Source organism: Somniosus microcephalus, chromosome 24 (assembly GCF_052327205.1).
Source record: "Somniosus microcephalus isolate GS21.2 chromosome 24, FLI_Smic_1.0, whole genome shotgun sequence".
NCBI classification, from domain to species: Eukaryota; Metazoa; Chordata; class Chondrichthyes; order Squaliformes; family Somniosidae; genus Somniosus; species Somniosus microcephalus.
The window spans coordinates 25,515,396-25,529,041 of record NC_141010.1 but is presented as its reverse complement, the minus strand read 5'-3'; the positions used below and the strand labels follow the sequence as shown (position 1 = coordinate 25,529,041).

General features: G+C 41.3%; 1 protein-coding gene across 1 annotated transcript in view; it reads right to left on the bottom strand.

Annotated features, from left to right (window-relative positions):
• The window catches only part of hdac5 (histone deacetylase 5), a 334,491-nt gene that overhangs the window by 276,356 nt on the left and 44,489 nt on the right, over positions 1-13,646 (bottom strand). The window lies entirely within an intron of this gene.

Sequence of the window (13,646 nt, the reverse complement as noted above, 5' to 3'; positions counted from 1 at the left end):
CATGGGTGATCTGCTAGTAATACACAAAAACTCACTGCAAAATGTACTAAATGGAAAGCCAGCGATGAAGGTCCCTGGCTCCATTCTTCACTGTCAACCAGGACTTCGGATTCTTACCCAACTGCCAGTGAGCCTTTGCATATGTATGAACATCAGGCAAGGACAGGGTCACAGCTGGACTCTTCTGCCTGTTGAGCCTGCCAACACACACTACTCATTCTCACAGATGAAGAATGACTAGTGCATACAATAATGAAAGCTAGGTCCCCCAGTGGAACTGGGCATCAGCATGAAAACTAACTGCCAATCGAGGCAATCAGCCTTGGATTTTTAAAATAATGTTGCTAGGTATGAATTATGAACATCTAACAACGCACACCTATTTTATTTGAAATAACCATTACAGCAGAAACAACTTGCACTTCTAGCATTACAAGGCTTCTGCACATATTGGCTAATTAGACACAAAGCAAGAGATGGAAGAAGAGGCAAGAAAGGTGACCAAAGGCATGGTCAAAGGTACACTGACAGAAAACCTAACTTCTCACCCCAGGCTTTGACTGTTACGCTAACTCAGCTGCCTTCAATTCATCCATTTTAGGCTGGATTATTAAATGGAATATGCTCTGTGGAGTGCAGCAGTCTAAATTAAGCAGGAAGAAATAAGGTGACAAAAGCAATGTTGGCTGATCACAGGGTGGCATAAACGGTAGCTGTAGAAAAAACAGTTTAACCTTCCCAAATCAATGCAGCACAAGACAGCAGCAGGAGCCTGGGACACAACAAATGCTGGAAAACATATGGGAAAAAAACCAAATGATATGGAATAACTTTTTCAAGCTAACTAGAACATAACTTGCCTATGATCCCTTTCTACTGCAAATACCAGCGTTGGCACAGTCACCTATTTTAGAGCAACAAGTTGCTAGCACTGAGTGTAACTAACCACTGGCTTCACACTGGGCTATGCTCAGACAAAGGTCGTGTTAACTGCTGTATACTGGCCCATTAGATTTGTACAACATTTAACTAGAAACAAGTGCAAAGTTCATAACATTTTAGCCCCTCTCTCAAAATTAATGGCACCAATAAATCTTCATAAACTATTGAAAGTCAAAATATCACAGGAAAATATTTAGTCATGCAAATTTACTTATAAATTTAGTGATTAATTTTCAAAAATGGCTATACAAAATACATATTTAGCACTAAAGTGCTTTAAAAAAATGTATTTTGCACTAGTGTTAAGCGCTTGGCCATTTTGGCATGGTGCAAATCTGCTTTCTTGCTCAAGTCATACTTTTAAAAAAATTACAATGTTAAAAACAGTATCTATTATAAAAATAACAGGACAATGCTGGAAATACTCAGCAGTTCAGGTAGCATCTGGGAGAGAGAAACAGTTGACGATTCAGGTCGAGGACCTTTCGTCATCAAGTGTTATAAAAATGACCAACATAATCAAAATGCAAGAACATTTTGAGTAAGATATACAGCTCTACTTCACAAGTGGAATAATCAATGTATTAAACAACATCATGATGTATCCTCTACTTAGAGGTTGTTTATGTACATTTTTTGCATGATACAGTTTAAAACAGAATTTTATTCTGGAACCACAAGTAGAATTCCAATTTGTTATAATTTTATCAAGGAATACAGAGTCTGAAAGAATTCTTAGGACCAGTAGTCACCACATTGCTCATGAGGTCATCAACTGATGGGTCACCTTTGGGTCAGAGAGGCTGCAGTGAGGTGCTTTGGTCAGCCAGGTATCTGACACGCTTCGATAGATTTCACAATCCTTCAGGCTGCAATTTTCCGGGGGGTCAGCAGGTGGAATTGGTGGCAGGTCAGGTGAGAAATTTGATTTTTGACAGCGGGTCAGGACCCCGCTGTCAACCTGCTGCAATGCGCCTTTCCCACAGGCGTGTGTGTGATCTCCGATCCCTCCCGACGAGGTGGGCGACGCAATTAAATCAATTACTGGGTTGTTGACCCTTAATAATGCATTTAACCTTACCTTTTAACGTTAACTGCTCGCCCACGGGGTCCTCGCTGCTCGGGACCACGTCTGTGAACCTGAGGCAGGAGTTGAATGGCCAATGATCCAGCTGATTACTGGACAGCTTCAAATGTACAGTAAAAGCTCCCACCTGACAGATCATCACTTTCCTCAGGCACAAGCTGTTTCTCAGTCCATTTCCAGCAGATTCTGCAGGCTTTCCACTCTTACCTCATTGGAAGAACTCTCACCATTGACAGAATGCTTCTGTCATCTCTACTTTACCTGCCAGCTATTCCATCAACATGGGTGCCCTTTATACCATCTCACCTTTGTCCTCAGAATCCGACCATGATCATCCCCAACACCTGGCACACTAGCAGCACCAACAACACCAACCTTCTCTGCAATCAACTGATGCTGCACAGGACACAGGGCATCAGCACCCGCGCATATTGCTGTCCGGGACGCCAGGGATGGCCTCACCATGGCCAGATTTACTTCAGTTGACACTGTACACCCTGGCTGCTACATGATGCACCAGGTTGGCTCCAACCCACACCAACACCATAAAGCAGCCCAACAATGTCCAAGCCATTCCTTTCACACTCATCACCATTGTGGGGGATACCGTTGTGTCTCACCATTCACTGCAACTCACTAAGTTACTTCCAAAGGTGCACACAAATCTGTCCAAGAACACAAAGTGTTGAAAATAAAGGTTTCAATGTTTGACACCACATTAACAGAAACTTTAGATGAATATTGGATAAAACATCCAAGTGGCTACCCTTGTGTGTTGTAAGTTGGTGCAATTGCACTAGGATGAGGGTGAGTGTGAGGAGTGGCGAGTGAGATGGGGATGTGATAATGTAGATAGAGGGAGGGATGGGTGGAGGTGCAAGCTAAGTTGGTGTAAGGGTGTGCAGGAGTAGAGTAGGGAAGGCAGAGTGATGAGGATGTGATGAGACACACAGCTGGATGAGGTTGAGTGTGGCTTTGTACTGACGTTTCGTGGTCTAATGAGATCATTGAAAGGTTTGTACCACTACACCCAGGTCCTCCTGACCACATCCCTGCTTGTGCCCTCCTATGCAATGTGCAACCAGGCGGTTTTGTTCTCCTGGGGAGGTCTCTTCCGCCCATGGGAAGGGAAGAGGACCTGCCTGCATGCTGACTCCCTCTACAAGCATACGGAGGGAGTCATGGGAGAACTTGGGTGCAGCGATTGGCAGTGTTTGCAGCACTTCAATGCTGTACAACACTGACAGCACAAATGTCAAAAGAAAGTTGGCCATGGTCCCTTTAAGGAAACCGGCTGATGATGTGTCATGAATGATGTCACCAGACCCGCTTCCTCTAATTGGCCTGGGAAACCTGCTGGGCGGGCTTAACAAGCCCCATCAACATAAAGCAGGATGGAGCCAGCAGCGGGGCTGTTACCCACCACCATCCTCGCCCGCCCCTGACCCGCCGAGGTAAGGAAAATCCCGGCCCAAGTCTCCAAACGAAACTACTAAGAAATCCACATTTTTTAATTCTGGGGATATGGGCATCGCTAGCAAGGCAGGGGTTTATTGCCCAACCCTAGTTGCCCTTGAGGTGGTGGTGGTGGGTCTTCTTCCTGAACCACTGCAATCCATGTGATGAAGGTGCTCCCACAGTGCTGTAAGGCAGGGAGTTCCAGCATTTTGACCCAGTGACCATGAAGGAACGGCGCTATATGTCCAAGTCAGGATGGTATGCGACTTGGAGGGGAACCTGGAGGTGATGGTGGTGCCATGCAAAAGCAGGATAGGCAAAGAGTTACCACTCATCCTCACTTTGTCCTTAAATTTTTAGGGTTTACATTTTAGCATTTAACAGCAAGCTTAGTTATAGCAGCAAAAGTACGCACCTCCTGATATCCTCAATACCTTCATTTTTGTATTTTGTTTTTCTTTGTTAGGATCTTTTCTTTCCATCTGGATATATATGGGTTAATACTATATATCATAGTTTTCCTTACATAAATGCTAGTGGGTTCTAATTCTTCGATTATCCTGTGTTACATGACCAGATTTATGAATGTGGTGTTAATTGCATTTATTGTATACACATTTGTACAAAGTGTATACAAGTTGTTGTTTTTGTCATGAGGCAAATGAGAAAGAATTGACTTTCCACCCCAATAAGTCAAAATTGATGTATCCTACCATTATAGAATTCAACATCCGAGGCCACACCGAACCTAACTTTCAGAAATCATATAGCGCAATTAGTTAGAACACACGATCAATCCAATATAAACCTGCATTTTTTTTTTAATTGAGAAGCTGAAGGCCATAGTGCAGAACACTTTCAACACCGAAGACTAAACGAAAAGTAAATAAGGAAGTAGTTATTAGGATATACGAGGGAGTTCCTGTTTGAGGTCCACGGAATGAGTTTCAGTATCAGACTGTGACGACTCTTGATTTCAACACAGTGGTGATATAGGGAGCAGCAGAGAAGAAATAAAAGGAGATAGTTCAGAACAGTATTAACCTTGGTGGTGTCAATAGTATAAAAAGACAAGGAAGATTTATGGAAGTGGGAGTGAGTGGGAGGGAGCGGGAGAGGCTAGAGGTAAAAAAGGTTATATCGATCAGCCAAAAACCTTTCACTTGATTCCAGAAATATGAGAGATGAACTAAGAGTCTCCACAGATATAGATGGACTTGGGCTTTTTAAAGGTACTTATATTTTGGAGTGCTAATCTTAGCAAAGCTAGCTATACCAGCATTGCATTCTCGGTTTATTTTTTCATCAGACTTCATCAGGTACATTCTTCATCAGACTCCAGCCAGAAGTGGAGCAAGCAAAACAAAAGAAAACACAAAATAATGCACATTGTATATATAGTCAACAAGGAAAGAATTTGAAAGAACTGCCTGAAAGGGTGGTGGAAGCAGATTCAATAGTAACTTTCAAAAAGGGAATTGGATAAACACTTGAACTGAAAACATTTACAGGGCTCTGGGGAAAGGGCAGAGGAGTGGGACTAATTGGATAGCTCTACCAAAGAGCCAGCACAGGCACGATGGGCCGAATAGCCTCCTTCTGTGACTTTATAACTGCAAGTTTTCTGTTGGGTAAACTTTTATAGCATACAAACACCTGACAGAGTTAAGAGTTGTCAAGGGGGAAAGTATTTGACATGAAAGAGGGCAGTTAAGGCAGTTTTTAATGCCTCTTCACAGCAACTGAGAGAAGTTACAAAATTAGATTATGTTTGCACTGGGTCAAAGACTGAAATGTGTATTGGGGGGATGACGCAAGATCAGTGGGTTATGTTCATTCACAAGTGCTTGTAATTACACAAAAATTATCCTATATCAGTTTCCGTTGTTTGAAGTCTGTTGACAATCATGGTTGAAAAGATTCAGTTGAACTCTTACCAATGACAGACAAGTCAAGGGTATCGAGAGAGTCTGGAGACAGCATTATATGGAGTTGGCATCAGATACAAGTTGCAGAAAAGACCCATCTGCATGCAGCTTCTAAAAGCTGATGGAGCAAATAAAAAGCTTTAATGAACCAGCACACTGGGAGAAAGTAGATTCCACAATGCATCACCTAGTTTATAGTAGGACAGCAGGTGCAAACGGTATTCATGCTGAATTCCGACTAGCTACTCCAGGTGAGGAAAGGGAACAATGAAAATGGTAATGTACTTGGAGATAGGTGCGAGGAACCAGCAACTCTCCTTGGGTTACCCTTTTGAAGCTGTGGATATGAATTCTATTTGAGGTGTGCATATCCTGGCTATTCCAGAGCATAGTTGAGGTTTGTACCTACAAGGAGGAGCCCAGTCAGATGAAAAATAGTAGAGGGATCTCTCATATCAAATGGTTCTTCAGATCACCATCGCACAAATATCAGATACTTTGGAATCTCAAGGAGTAATTAAAAAGACAGAAAATCAGAAAGGTTGAATTTTTACTCTCACGAGGAATGTGTCGGGCAGACTTTGGTTTTATACAAGGCTGCAGAACATTGCAAGTCTCAGGGGAAAACCACTTACATTGCTTTCATAGATTTTCATAAGGCTTTTGACCCAGTGTCTCATGCAGACCTCATGGAGAAACTGAAAACTATGGAAGGGGCAAAATCTTGTATTTCATCCAGGATATAAACTACAGCTTCACTTCTGCACAAGGATAGATGGGAAGCTTACTGAATCTATTTTTCTCAAAACAGAAGTGAAACAAAGTTGTTCAATGTCACACATGCTATTCAATGTCATCAATGATATGTTGGATAGCATCCTAAGGGGCAGTCTCAGATCGTCAGTTCCAGCCACTTCTGAAAGAATTACAGCACTTCTTTTCCCACAGATGATAATGTGTTGTTGGCAGACTCGTGGGCTTTATAGGGCTCAATGAAAGGATGTTGAAAATACTGATTGGAAGATACAAGGGATGCCTGTCCCAATTATTGATTCAGATCAGTGCATGAGCGTTATAGTGCAGGCCAACTTTAGCTTGGACAAATTTCTTCAGGACCCTGCTGAGAAGAGGTGAAGGAAGATTTAATCTTTAATTTCGCTCTTTAATGATAATGATGATCAAGTCCTGAATGTAGGTTAAGCTTGTGCAATATAAGGCACATGTTCAAATGGTTCTTTAAAGTTCTGAACTCCTTAGGAAGGATATATTGGCCTTGGAGGGAGTGCAGCGTATGTTTACCAGAATGATACCCGGACTTAAAGGGTTAAGTTATGAGGAGAGATTACACAAATTAAGGTTGTATTCCCTAGAATTTAGAAGGTTATGGGGTGATCTGATCAAAGTTTTCAGGATATTAAGGGGAACTGAAAGGGTAGATGGAAAGAAACTATTTCCGCTGATTGGGGGTTCTAGGACTAGGGGGCATAGTCTAAAAATTAGAGCCAGCCCTTACAAAAGTGAAATTAGGAAACACTTCTACACACAAAGGGTGGTAAAAGTTTGGAACTCTCTTCCGCAAATGGCAATTGATGCTAGATCAGTTGTTAATTTTAAATCTGAGATTGATAGCTTATTGTTAACCAAAGGTATTAAGGGAAATGGGCCAATGGAGTTAGATCGCTGATCAGCCACAATCTCATTGAATGGCAGAACAGGCTCAACAGACTGAATGGCCTACTCCTGTTCCTATGTAACAAAAAGGGCTTCCTTTGGCCCAAGTGTGTGATCCAGTAATAAGTTGAGAGATTGATTTGTGGCAATAAAGGGAAATCATTGCAGAGAAGTAGGTTTCCAGCTTTCACTGAACTGTCATTCAATACCATGGAGGCAGATAGCCACTGTGGAGCTGATGAGGAAACGCTCGACAGGGCGCTGTTGATAATTGACCAGTCAGTCTAACTCATTAATGGACTTGGAGGGAGAACTTATCTGGGGAGGCTTGGATTCTTTCACTTTTCTCCAAACAAATCTGCAAGCCAATGCCTTATTTGTTAGGGTTCTCCTAGCTGGAAAAACCAGCTGGCAAGTGTTCAATTTTAGCATGGTATGAAAAAATAAACCAAACTTCTGGAGACACCTTCAACTATAGAATAAATTATATAAATATTTAATCCACCAACTTTGAGAATCTTATTTTATATCTACTACAAAGTAGAAATCATTTTATCATTATTAGTTCAGTGTTAATTCCACATTTTTGTAAGAGCTCAATACAATTTAACAAAGCTTTTCGGAAGAGAGACACCAAATGGTACTTCCATCGCCCTAATTTTCAATGGGAATGAACTTTTAATCCAGCTGTTTACTTATTTTATTTCCCCTTACCAACTTTTTCTGGCTGTTACACCTCTTACTGAGCATCCAAATCAACTCTGTGCTAGATCCAAAGGACAAGTCCACTTTCAAACATGTATCTGATTTCAGCTGAATAAACTTACGAAGAGCCAGAGATGCAATAAGTCAAATCTCCATTATACAGTTGCAAATATCTCTATTTACTAAGAGACACATGTTGGCATATGGAACTGCTTCTGAAAGGTGTTCATGTTTAGTTCATTCGATATAGGGGGAAAAAGTGGTTGGTATCATTGGAGAGCGAGGGAGAGAGAGACACACACGTTTCATTTAGCAACAGTTGGTGTTTGCAACCAACCAGCCTTGGATAGAATAGAATAGAATGTTTAGATTAGAAATATTTTGTCAGGATAAGAAAGTCTAGAGACTAGAAGGTTTATGCGTAACACAGCAAGGCCATGATGTTTTTATGTGCTTCTAACATTGTTGATGTATGTTGAAGAAAATGTGGACTTGTGTCTCTGGACTATGCAGTAGCCAGGCTATCATACAGGAAACTTTCGATTTACCAGCACCTAAATAACCGGAAATCTCGGTTAACCAGCAAAATTCAGGAGTAGGTTCAGGTAAGTTTTATTACTTGCCTTCCTCGATCTGTTGCTGTGCAAGGGTGTGGCTGCAGCTGTTGCTAAGCTACAGAGACGCTTGGAGCTTGTGGCCAACAGGGTTTGTTGCTTTATACGGAGCTCTCAGCTCCGTAACTTTTACTATAGCTTTCGGTTACCCACGTCAGTCCCGTTGGTGCCGGATAAAAAAAAGTTTCCTGTATTAAGCAATGCCTGCTCCAGTTTGATAAGAGAACAGTATATAAATGTAAGCTTTTTTCTTTGTTCAAAGAGCACGAAAAGACCCATGCTTAGGTTTGCGTGCTCCATCTGTAACTATACTCCACTTGTAAATAGCTTTTTATGCTGAAGTTAAAGAATAAAATGATTATAACCAGAAGACTGAATTAGTTACTACTCAAGTGAACAAACAGAAGTACCTGTATGTTTAAGACAACAACACATTTTGTTTTATACTTAACTGGCTGGGAAAAATACTTTTCACTGAGTAATTTCCACATGGTACTATAACAAAACATGAATCCGTCATATAGTTTCCACAAAAGCCGGTGCAATTTGGTAGTTTTTCTATAATGCAATATTTGGTAAAATGTATTTTAGTTTAGGCTATGATTTTTCTGTTTAATTAGCCAATAGGCAGAAAATATGTTACAAAGCATTTCCATCTACTGTACCATAGCCCTTATAAGCAGCAAGGTAGATGTTTCCTCAGTAGTGGAGCATACATCTTTGAATCTGTACTCAGTGATGCTTTCTTATATTTCCTTTACCTATGGTGTTTAATTTTTATCACTTCATTCTTTTAATAAGAAAGCTGATGTATGCAAAATATACCAGGCAAGAGGTGTTTAGCAGTAGTAAAGGGGCCATTAGGTTTAGCAGCACTATCAGGTATTACAAATCAGGTTCCTGTATCCAATAGGATATGCCTTTGACACAAATAATTTGGGAGATGTATATACATCTTCTGGCAGTTCCTTGTGTCTATTCTGGTCATGATTGTGCACAGAATGGCTGGAAAGGCAGCACCAAGACACCACATACTAATCTGTGATGATGTTATGAATATTAATATATTGCTGTACTGTATATTTATGAACATGCACAATTAAAATGATGCTTTTCTGTTCAACAACACAGTTTTTGTGCTTGCATGTGAAACGATAAACTTAGATTCCTATCAATATACTTTTAGTTTGGGGTTTCTATCCCTGCTGTGCTCCAGTGTGTCACCCACAGCGAGCATCCCTCATGTGCTCCCAAAATTTCCTGCCCTATAGTATGCTTTCCTAGGGTCATGTGCTTCCACAACACATTCCAACCAGTCTAAAGACACAGCCCTATTTGTTTTTTGTGGGGCTGCTCCAGGATGCATTGGAATAGTCCCCACTGGTTAACGTCACAGAAGCAATATACAGGAAACTTTCTGGTATCCGGCACCGATGGGACCGAGCTGGTGCCGTTAGATCAAAACTGCCGTAGAAACCAGCGCTAATGTTAAAACATACGGGGCTCAGAGCTCAGTGTGAAGCAACAAACCCTGTTGCTTAGCAACAGCTTCAAAACAGTCGGCGCAGCTTGCAAGCGTCTAGCTGAAGCTGTTGCTTAGCTACAGAGACGCTTGCAGAGCCAGGACTGGAGAAAAGAAGCAATGAAAAGAAAAAAAATTATCTGAACCGACTCCTGAATTTTGCCAGTAGAGAGCTTTCCGGACATTTAACCTCCAGATTCTTGTAATAGGCAGACAGACCAAACACAAGGTTCTCTATGTGAATAATAAAATTAATGCTTTTGCAAAAGCAGTAAGATTTTTGTAAGTATATTATTTTTCTATATAAAACAGAAAAAAAAGTATTTATCTTAAACTTTTCTTCCTCTTTTAACAACCAGAATTCTACAAGAATTTGCATGGCCAGTGAAAAGATTTAACATTTAGGTGGCATTTACAGTAATTTAATAATTAGACAAAAATGAACAGCTACAAGGATTGCAAATAGTGATATTTCAAGATAATATTAACCTGCTTCAGAGAATATATTGCATACGGAGATACCATCACAAAACATAAAACTTGGTGTAAAGTGATATTTTATACAATAGTATTGCTGCACCAGTTACTGCATTGAGTATTAATATTTTGCATAGTCAGCGCAAAATATGACCCTCGTGTCATCAAGCTACAATACAAGATGTTTTGGGTAGGTGTGAGAATTCGAGGTACTTCCTTTAGATTATTTTTCATAAAAGGTATTTCTACTTTTTTCTCCACCATTTTCAGTTCTAGTTTTGCACAGAATTACTTTGTGCACTGTTAAATGCCAGTTAGAAGCAATAGTGACTTTTGTATTTAGCCTTTGTGAAACCAAATGTTTTGTTTTTGTTTTACGGTAGGAGGTCAAAATAGCTTCTCTTAAAGATACCACACTTGGACTGAAAGCAGTTGATTTGTTAGATCAGCATATTTGACTCTCAAATCAAACCAAGTACAGAGTTTTGCATTGAAACAGTATCCTTAATATGTTAATATTTTAATTGAAAAGTTGTTGGCATTGATGTTTGAACACACTTCCTGGTAACTATCTCTGGATTGCTACCAGTGCCACGAGCTAATAAGATTAGAGAGAGTAAGATAGATAAGCTAAATACGTGGCTTGAGCAGTGGTGCAAGGGAGAGGGATTTAAATTCTTGAGGCATTGGAACCAGTTCTTGGGGAGGAGTGACCTGTACCAAGGGGACGGTCTACACCTGAACTGTGAGGGAGCCGATGTCCTCGGGGTAATATTTTCTAGGACGGTTCGGGAGGATTTAAACTAATTTGGCAGGGGGATGGGAACCTAGGTAGTGGAAAAGAGGGAAGTCATATGAAGTCAGAAATAGATGGTAGAAAGGTGAGAAGCAATAAGCAAAGGAGAGAAACACAAAGGGCCAAACTAATTCATAATGAGAGTGTGAAAAAAGCAAGCCTGAAGGCTTTGTATCTTAATGCTAGAAGCATTAGGAACAAGGTGGATGAATTAGTTGTGGAAATAGAGGTAAACAAGTATGATTTGATTGGGATTACAGAAACGTGGCTGCAGGGTGGGCAAGGCTGGGAACTTAACATCCAGGGATATACAATATTTAGGAAGGATCGGCAAAAAGGTAGGGGAGGTGGGGTAGCATTGCTGGTAAAGGAGGGGATTAATGCAATGGAAAGGAAGGATATTAACTCGGATGAAACGGAATCTGTATGGGTAGAAATGAGAAATAGCAAGGGGAGAAAAACGTTAGTGGGTGTGATATATAGGCCTCCAAATAGTAATATGGAGGTGAGGGAAGGCATAAAAAGGGAAATTAGAGAAGCGTGCGATAAGAGCACAGCTGTCATCATGGGTGACTTTAATTTACATATTGATTGGACTACCCAAATTAGTAAAAATTCTGAGGAGGAGGAATTCCTGGAATGTTTTCGGGACGGTTATCTGGACCAATATGTCGAGGAGCCGACTCGAGATCAGGCCATTTTAGACTGGGTATTGTGCAATGAGAAGGGACTTATCACCAATCTTCTTGTACGAGGCCCCTTGGGTCAGAGCGATCATAATATGATCGAGCTCTCAGTCGAGATGGAGAGTGAGGAAATTGAATCAGAGACTAAGGTCCAGAACTTAAATAAAGGGAATTACGAGGGTATGAGACGGGAATTGGGTAAGATTGATTGGGTGGTGTTTCTGGGGGGATTGACAGTGGATAGACAATGGCAAGCATTCAAAGATAGAATGGAAGAATTCCAGAACATGTTTATACCGGTTTGGCATAAAAATAAACCTAAAAAGGTGACTCAACCGTGGATAACGAGGGAAATTAGGGACAGCATAAAATCAAAAAAAAGGGCATATCAACTGGCAAAAAAAAGCACCAGACCGGAAGATTGGGGGCAGTACAGGATACAGCAGAAGAGGACAAAGGGATTAATCAGGAAGGGGAAAATAGAATACGAAAGTAAACTTGCAGCAAAAATAAAGACAGACTGCAAAAGCTTTTATCGGTATATCAGGAGGAAAAGACTGGTAAAATCCCAAGTCGGTCCCCTGCAGTCCGATTCGGGAGAATATATAATGGAGAATAAGGAAATGGCAGACCAATTAAACTCATACTTTGGTTCTGTATTCACAAAGGAGGACACAAATAACCTCCCAGGAATATCGGCAAACATAGGGACTAATGAGAGGGAGGAGCTGACAGAAATTAGTATCTCTAGGGATATGGTGTTGGGTAAGTTGAGGGGACTGAAGGCCGACAAATCCCCGGGGCCTGATAAACTACATCCTAGGGTACTTAAGGAGGTGGCCCTGGAGATAGCAGATGCTCTAAGGATCATCTTCCGGAACTCCATTGACTCGGGAACAGTACCCGTGGATTGGAGGGTAGCTAATGTTACCCCAATATTTAAAAAGGGGGGTAGAGAGAAAGCAGGGAATTATAGACCAGTAAGCCTTACATCGGTTGTGGGCAAAATGCTAGAGTCCATTATTAAGGATAAAATAGCGGAGCACTTGACAAATGGGGAAAGGATCGGACAGAGTCAACATGGATTTACAAAGGGTAAATCGTGTTTGACTAATCTGCTGGAATTTTTTGAGGAAGTAACTGGTAAAATAGATGGGGGAGAGCCAGTGGATGTGGTGTACCTTGACTTCCAGAAAGCCTTCGATAAGGTTCCACACAAAAGATTGTCATGCAAAATTAAGGCTCATGGGATTGGGGGCAAAGTATTAACGTGGATAGAGAACTGGCTGGCGGATAGAAAACAGAGTTGGAATAAACGGCTCGTTTTCAGAGTGGCAGGCAGTGACCAGCGGGGTGCCGCAAGGATCTGTCCTGGGACCCCAGCTGTTCACAATATATATAAATGATCTGGATCAGGGAATTGGATGCAATATTTCCAAATTCGCTGACGACACTAAACTAGGAGGAGGGGTGGGCTCTGATGAGGATGTCAGGAGGCTACAGTGCGATTTGGACAGGTTGGGGGAATGGGCGGATACGTGGCAGATGCACTATAATGTGGATAAATGCGAGGTTATCCACTTTGGGGGTAAAAACAGGAGGGTAGATTATTATCTAAATGGCAATAGATTGGGAGATGGGGAAGTGCAGAGGGACCTGGGTGTTCTTGTGCACCAGTCACTGAAGGAGAGCATGCAGGTGCAACAGGCGATTAAGAAGGCAAATGGTATGTTGGCCTTCATATCAAGGGGGTTCGAGTA